Source organism: Schistocerca serialis, chromosome 9, assembly GCF_023864345.2.
Source record: "Schistocerca serialis cubense isolate TAMUIC-IGC-003099 chromosome 9, iqSchSeri2.2, whole genome shotgun sequence".
NCBI lineage: Eukaryota > Metazoa > Arthropoda > Insecta > Orthoptera > Acrididae > Schistocerca > Schistocerca serialis.
This window is the reverse complement of record NC_064646.1, coordinates 368,342,554-368,349,259: the sequence shown is the minus strand read 5'-3', so window position 1 is coordinate 368,349,259 and position 6,706 is coordinate 368,342,554. Positions and strand designations below refer to the sequence as shown.

At 41.9% G+C, this 6,706-nt stretch overlaps 1 non-coding gene across 1 annotated transcript; it reads right to left on the bottom strand.

The window, feature by feature from the left end:
- Positions 1-4,238: 4,238 nt before the first annotated feature.
- Positions 4,239-4,313, bottom strand: Trnat-ugu (transfer RNA threonine (anticodon UGU)). Its single transcript has one exon. It is a non-coding gene; the product is annotated as a tRNA-Thr (tRNA).
- Between the last annotated feature and the right edge of the window lie 2,393 nt (positions 4,314-6,706).

Here is a 6,706-nt window from a genome sequence, read left to right as displayed (position 1 = left end):
TGGCTACCGCTGTCGCTAACTCGTGTACCTCTCGTGCAACTGTTTTATACGCAAGTTTTACCGAATCGGTTTCTTTGCGACACGCTTCGATTTGAGTTGTGAGATTCTGACCAATGTTATCAATTTTGTTATTCAGAGTGCTTATCTGTGTTGTCAAAGTGGTTACTTGCGCCGTGACGTCACCCTTAACCGAATCTATCTGTGCTGTGAGAGAGCCTACTTGCGTAGTGAGGGTACCTACTTTCGCATCAACGGTGGTATTTACGTCATTCCTAACTGAGTCAATCTGTGTTGTCATATCCGTTTTCAACTCTGATAAAAACTTGTCTCTGTCTTTCTCACGTCGTTCGCGATCACGTTCGCGCTGTTCCCTCTCCTGTCTGTCTAGTATCAATTCCTGTAACATTTTGACAATGTCAATTGATACCGTTATCGGGGAGGTGGGTGTTTCCTGCTGAGTGTCGTCCACGTTAACTACCTCTTGTCTGTCGTCTGTCCTGGCCGTCGTTCCGCGTGAGCGGAGTCGGTAATGTTTGTTAACAGTGCCGTCGCTTTCGTCTGCAGAGTTCGCGCTCGATTGTCCGTCCGCCATAAAGAAATTCAACTATTGCCAATTTAAAATGGGTACTGCCAACTGAAATTCTGATTGTCAATTATTCTTGGCGCGCAAGTTAAAGTCGCGGCGCGTTCGTCAAATGTCTAATGTTACGTGGGTAATAACTGACACACGTCTGTAGCAAAAAGACAAGATGGAGTCAACGCCGTTGAAACAATTGATTGCCAACGCTGTTACACAGAAAAGACTGAAATGGCATCCATCTTGAACTTACACGAGAATACTAACTACAGTATAAAACAAATAGTCCAAGCAAAAGGTTACAGAAAATGTTCAAATATTTACGTAGAAAAAAAAGTGTTTTTTTTTACGTTAAGCTACAGAAAGGATAGAGTGAGGTCGAATTTGAAGGTCAAATGAGCTATTCTTTAGACAGAACTATGGCAAACGAAAATTTGGTACTCACTCGGCGTTGTCTTCAAAACTGCAAATCTGCGTCTTATTAAATCCCAAGATATTTGTGTAAATACCGCGTCCTTCAATATTGCGTATATTTATTGCTCATCCGTAATTTTATGCAGCATTGGGTTCCAAAGAGCGATACATGAAATAAGACAATCATATATTAGTACCGTGACACTTTCAATATTTTAGTCAAGTCCCTGTCCGGGCGCCAGATCTGGTATGATTTTTTTTAGTAATTTAATTGAAAGCTTTGTTGCTTCAGGTCTGTCCAGTGTTTGGTAGTGTCTTAATTTCGTGTTCCAGGACAAGGATTTTTTATTATAAACGTTTTTGGTCATATGAAACACTCTTTCCATTTGTGCACTCTAGTTTCTATAGCTATCTTTTCTTTGGCATTGTATGTAATCCACTCTCCTAGGTATTTAAAGGAATCTGTTTTGTGTATTGTGTTGTTGTCAACTGCAATATTTTGAGGACCATCACAGATGTTTGTCATAAACTTTGTTTTTTTCATAGGATATTGGTAGTCCTACTTTGGCTGCTTGTTTTTGTAGTTCTCTTATTTGTTCTTGGGCATTGTCTAGTGAATCTGTAATCAATGCCATGTCATCTGCGAAGGCTAAACAGTCGACAGTGATCTTGTTTGGATTTCTCCCTAGTTGAATCCCTTTAGTATTGATGGCCTTCCTCCATTCTCGAACTATCTTCTCCAAGACACAGTTGAAAAGAAGAGGTGACAGACCATCTCCCTGTCGAACACCTGACTTTATTTCAGGCGACTTTGAGAGCTCTCCCCTAAATTTTACTTTCGATTTTGTATTTGTCAAAGTACCTTTAATTATTGCAGTTGTTTTAGCATCGAGTCCCAATTCTTTTAAGATATCAAGCAGTGTATTTCTGTCAATTGAATCATAGGCTTTTTTAAAATCCACAAAAGTAATTACATATTTTAACTTCCTGATTTTCCTCATTTCTATTATGTTCTTTAAATTTAGTATTTGTTCTGCACATGACCTTCCCTTCCTAAATCCAGCCTGATACTCTCCTAGCTGTTTGTCAAGTATCTCTTCTGCTCTTTTTAAAAGCGCCTTAGACAAGATCTTATAGGTCACTGGTAAGAGGGAGATTCCCCTATAATTGCTAGGATCTGTTTTCTTCCCTTTTTTATGTAGTGGATGTATTAATGCAGATGCCCAGTCTGGTGGTAATCTGTGTGTTGTCCAGATTTCTTATAGTATTTCTGATAGACACTGTATCATGTTGTCACTAGAGTACTTCCATAGTTCAGCAACTATATTATCCTCTCCAGTGGCTTTATTATTTTTAAGCTCTTTTATGATTTCTTTTATTTCTTCTGTGGTTGGCGGCTTGGAGTCTGGTGGTGTTGGGTTCACAATATTGAAATTAAATTTTTCTTTCGGTGGATAACAGTTATGTAGTTCTTCAAAATATTCAGCAAGTATTCTACAGTTCTCTATGCTATTGTATGCAGTTTTCTGCGTTTTTGGGTCCTTGAAAAATAGACTAGGAGGAGAGTATTTCTTTAAGTTACTTTTGAAAGTTTTGTAAAAGTTCCTAGCATTGTTCTGTTTGAAGTTGGAGTCTATTGATGCTAGTTAGTCTTTTATGTATTGAACTTGGATCCTTTTAAGGCCTTTTGAAGCTTGCTTCCGGGCTTCTTTTAGGGAGTTCCTATTTTTATCATTTTTTTGGCATTCCAAATGTTCCAAGCTCGTTGTCTTGTTAGGATTAGTTTGTCGCACTCATCATTCCACCAGGCATGTTTCCATTTTTTGGTAAGGAGAATGGATTCTTCTGCTGTCTGTACTATATCTTTCTGAAGTTGTTCCCATGTTTTAGGTGTTTTCTTTTCCAAAAGTGTCCTGAAATTGTGTTCCTTGGTTAATTTCTGAGTATCAAACTTTTTAGATTGATATTCGCTCTTTCTTTTATATATTGGTCTAATTTTGAATTTAACGACAGATAGATAGTGATCTGAATCTAAACTTGCACTCTTAGCAACTTTTACATTGAGTATCTCTGATGCAGACAGTCTGCTTATAGCAACATGGTCAAGTTGTTTCTCCCCACAGACTGGATTCGGGGATACCCATGTAGTTTGTTTTCTAGGGAGTTTTTTGAAATATGTAGACTTTAGAACTATGTCATGTTCTCTGCATAAACTAGTAAGTCTTTCTCCATTTGCATTGGTTCTTTTATGTGCAGGGAATTTGCCTACTATGGATTGGTGATATATATATATATATATATATGAGAAAAGAACGTCATCACCAATCCATATATATATCAGGTTGAGATTCTCCTACTATTTCCTCTGGTTCATGTTATACTACACAATATTAAAGTGTAGGGGGCAGTGGAGAGGACCAGTTACTCTCTCATCTGTTTTTCGCAAATGGAAAATTATTTAGGTTTTCTTACAACCTGCCACACCTTTAGCGAGATTCCAGAAAGTTAACGGCCTGAGTGGACATTGATGGAGCCTGGTTGGGTGCTAAAAGCATGAGGTATTTTTTTGATTCTTAGCTCATACAAACGGCTTGTTGGGAGTTGAAAGCAATTGTCAGCAAGCGGGCAGACAGGGCAGCCCTTCATCGGGACAGGGCTCCAGCAAAACAATGCCATGATACGTGCTATGGCTCCAGCAGAAACCTGGACAGGGGCGATGGTCTAAAGGGACGTGTCTACACAGTGGCGTCGTAAACCGGGCATTGTGTGCAGAGCCACGTGTAATAGAAATTCACATGTTTTTGTATTTGGCAACATTGCAAGAAGGCCAGTGACCCACTTCCCTCGGCCACTTCTGTTGTATAAGAAAACTGCAGCATCTGAGAAAAGTGTTATTTATAATCTGTCTCGATTGCAAAAATGTTTGTTCACATGACCGGTTTCGGTCCCTCTGGAACCATCTTCAGATCTGTAATTTCGGTTACAGAAGTAACCCATCCACACACAACAACCTTCACATGCTGCATGTATAACCAGTGATTGCGGTATCCCTTCAGACATTGTGTCTGTTTTTGCAAAATCTGAAAAATGTTTAGATGTGGAATCTTTATTACACCTCCTAGCCAGGACTAACAAGCTCCAAGGCACAGACGATTCAGATAAAGATCTTTGATGAAATTATAAGTAAATGGACACCCTAGCTGCAACGGGCGTTGATATATTTCACTGGGGACATGTTGAAAGTGTGTGCCCCGACCGGGACTCGAACCCGGAATCTCCTGCTTACATGGCAGACGCTCTATCCATCTGAGCCACCGAGGGCACAGAGGATAGTGCACCTGCAGGGATTTATCCCTTGCACGCTCCCCGTGAGACCCACATTCACAACATGTCCACACCACTACATTCGCAGTGCGCCTAATAGATGTTTGCCCATCACACTCATTACTCGTGGTAATGCAGATTAATCTACCAAGTCCCGTACGAGTTCGGGCATAGCGTGTGCGTTCGCACAAGAAGGTCAATGGCCGGGAAGCCATATTTTAACTATATATGACAATGGTATCTGTTCCCGAAAGATTAATTCCCAGTGAAGTATATCAACGCCTGTTGCAGCTAGGGTGTCCATTTACTTATCATTTCATTTCTAGCAAAGCTGCAAGGTCATCAACGGTAACTGTTCTTTCGGGAACAGATACCATCGTCATATAAAGATCTTTGATATTGTATCTGTTCGCTTGTTGCCGTGGGAAGAGACATGACTTGGACAAAATTATCTTCTCCCTCTCTGTGAAAACTTAAAAAAGCCAGTAATTGGTGGTTTCTTTTTTTTCAGAGACGCAGTTTTCTTAACTCTTGTCCTGGTTCAACATGAGTTTTTGTTATCGTGTGGGAGGGGAGCCACTAGAGCCTCATGATTGGCTCAAGATGGTGAGATGGCAGGTTGTGCGTGCACTTTGTGGGAAAACGGAATTTTTTTCTGGATAGGTGGGAAGCTCTCGAGTGAAGGACTTTGGTCTGGTAAGCACTTATGGTCGAAGCTCTGGCATATGTGATTGGTACTTGGGACTGTCAGACTGACTTCACTTGCGAGTAGTTAGACTTGGGAGCCTGTGGTGAAGTTCTTACTGCATTGACAGTGTGAATTCAAACGTCTCAGACTAGTCGTTTGCTGAGGACACACTTATTCGTTTTTTGTTTACCAGTCTTGATGTTTGGTATCCTTGGGCACTCTGTCGTATAAGTGAGCCATATTTGTTCTTGGTATGACCAGCGAACAGCTGTGTCACACACTGATATACACAATGATTTCAGGGCTCTGGTAGAGAGTAAATTGCGATCCGTCTGCTTGATCGCTAGACCGTGAAATTTTTACATTTCTTTCGTGGTCCCGATCGATTCGCAGGTGCCGCCTCCACGTCTCATCTCCTCCACCGCACACATCTCGCCAGCAGCAAGTTACATCGCCCCACGAAGAAAGCAGGGTAATGTACTGCCGCCGCGGCATTGTCACGGCATACAGATCTCAATCGTCACTTGCTCTCAGCTGCACCTATGTAGAGAAACTTCAGCAGATTTCATCAATCAAACTCTGCTCAGCGTCGGATCAATTCAGCTTGCGTTTTCCACATTTTTAAGACCAGGGTACTTGATTCACTGATCACCTAGTTAAACTGTCTTTGCCAACCAGGCACCACTCAGTGGAGTGTTTAATCAGCTGTTAGTTGTTTAGGGAATTCAATCTATTACTTGTTTAGCATAATTTAGGTCTTGTTTCGTAAAGTCAGTGTATCTAGACACTAAATTTTGCCAACTTTCTCAATCAATTTAATAGTCCAAACAAGTTACCTTTCAGGCAGAAGGTCAGATCAGTAAGCTGTCGAGACACACTGATCATCACAACTCCACGGACGTCCAAGAATACCTCCCATCAGACCCAAATTCTGAACTCCTCCACACTCTACTGACGAAGTTCTCCTGCCCATTTTCCTTATTACTCGCCCCATTTCGCCAATTCCTGTATGAACTGGAGCTTGGTAACTATCTGCACTGAGGGGGTCATTGAGCAGTCTCGTCTTTATTAAAGTGGGGCTGGCCAATGATCCCCTCAGTTCAGATACATACCTCACTCGAACTTTTACGGGAATTGGCAAAACTCTGCGAGTAATGAGGAAAATGTCAGGGACACTACATCAGCAGCGTGTGGATGAGTTGGGAATTTGGGTCTTATGGGAGGGGTGGTATGACAGTCCTTGGAATGGTGATGACCAGTGTGTCCCAATGGCTTAGTGGTTTACCGACCTGTTGCTGGAGGCCCTTGCACCACGCTCTCCTTCAGCCCCTATCCAGATTTCGGACGTTCCGTCACCCATCTTCTACCTAAGGCATTTTTATGTCTGTACTACGATATTGGCAAAGCGCTTGATGTCCACGAAGCGGACCTATGGTTTTCTTCAGCATAACAGATTACCAAATGCAGTTGAAGGGAAGCATCGCCACATCGACTAGCGTGCCGTCTGACCATCGGTGATGTCCAGTTTTGCACGCCACTTTACGGTGAACGATGAATGCCGGTCAAGGTTTCACGGAATCACCTTGCAGACATCCCGTTGTATGTCGCCTGTTATTTTCGAGATACGGACGAGCATCGGCTGGTTCGAGGATCGGCGATAAGTGTTTGGTTCTTTGTGTGACAGATGCTGGCTTTAATTATCC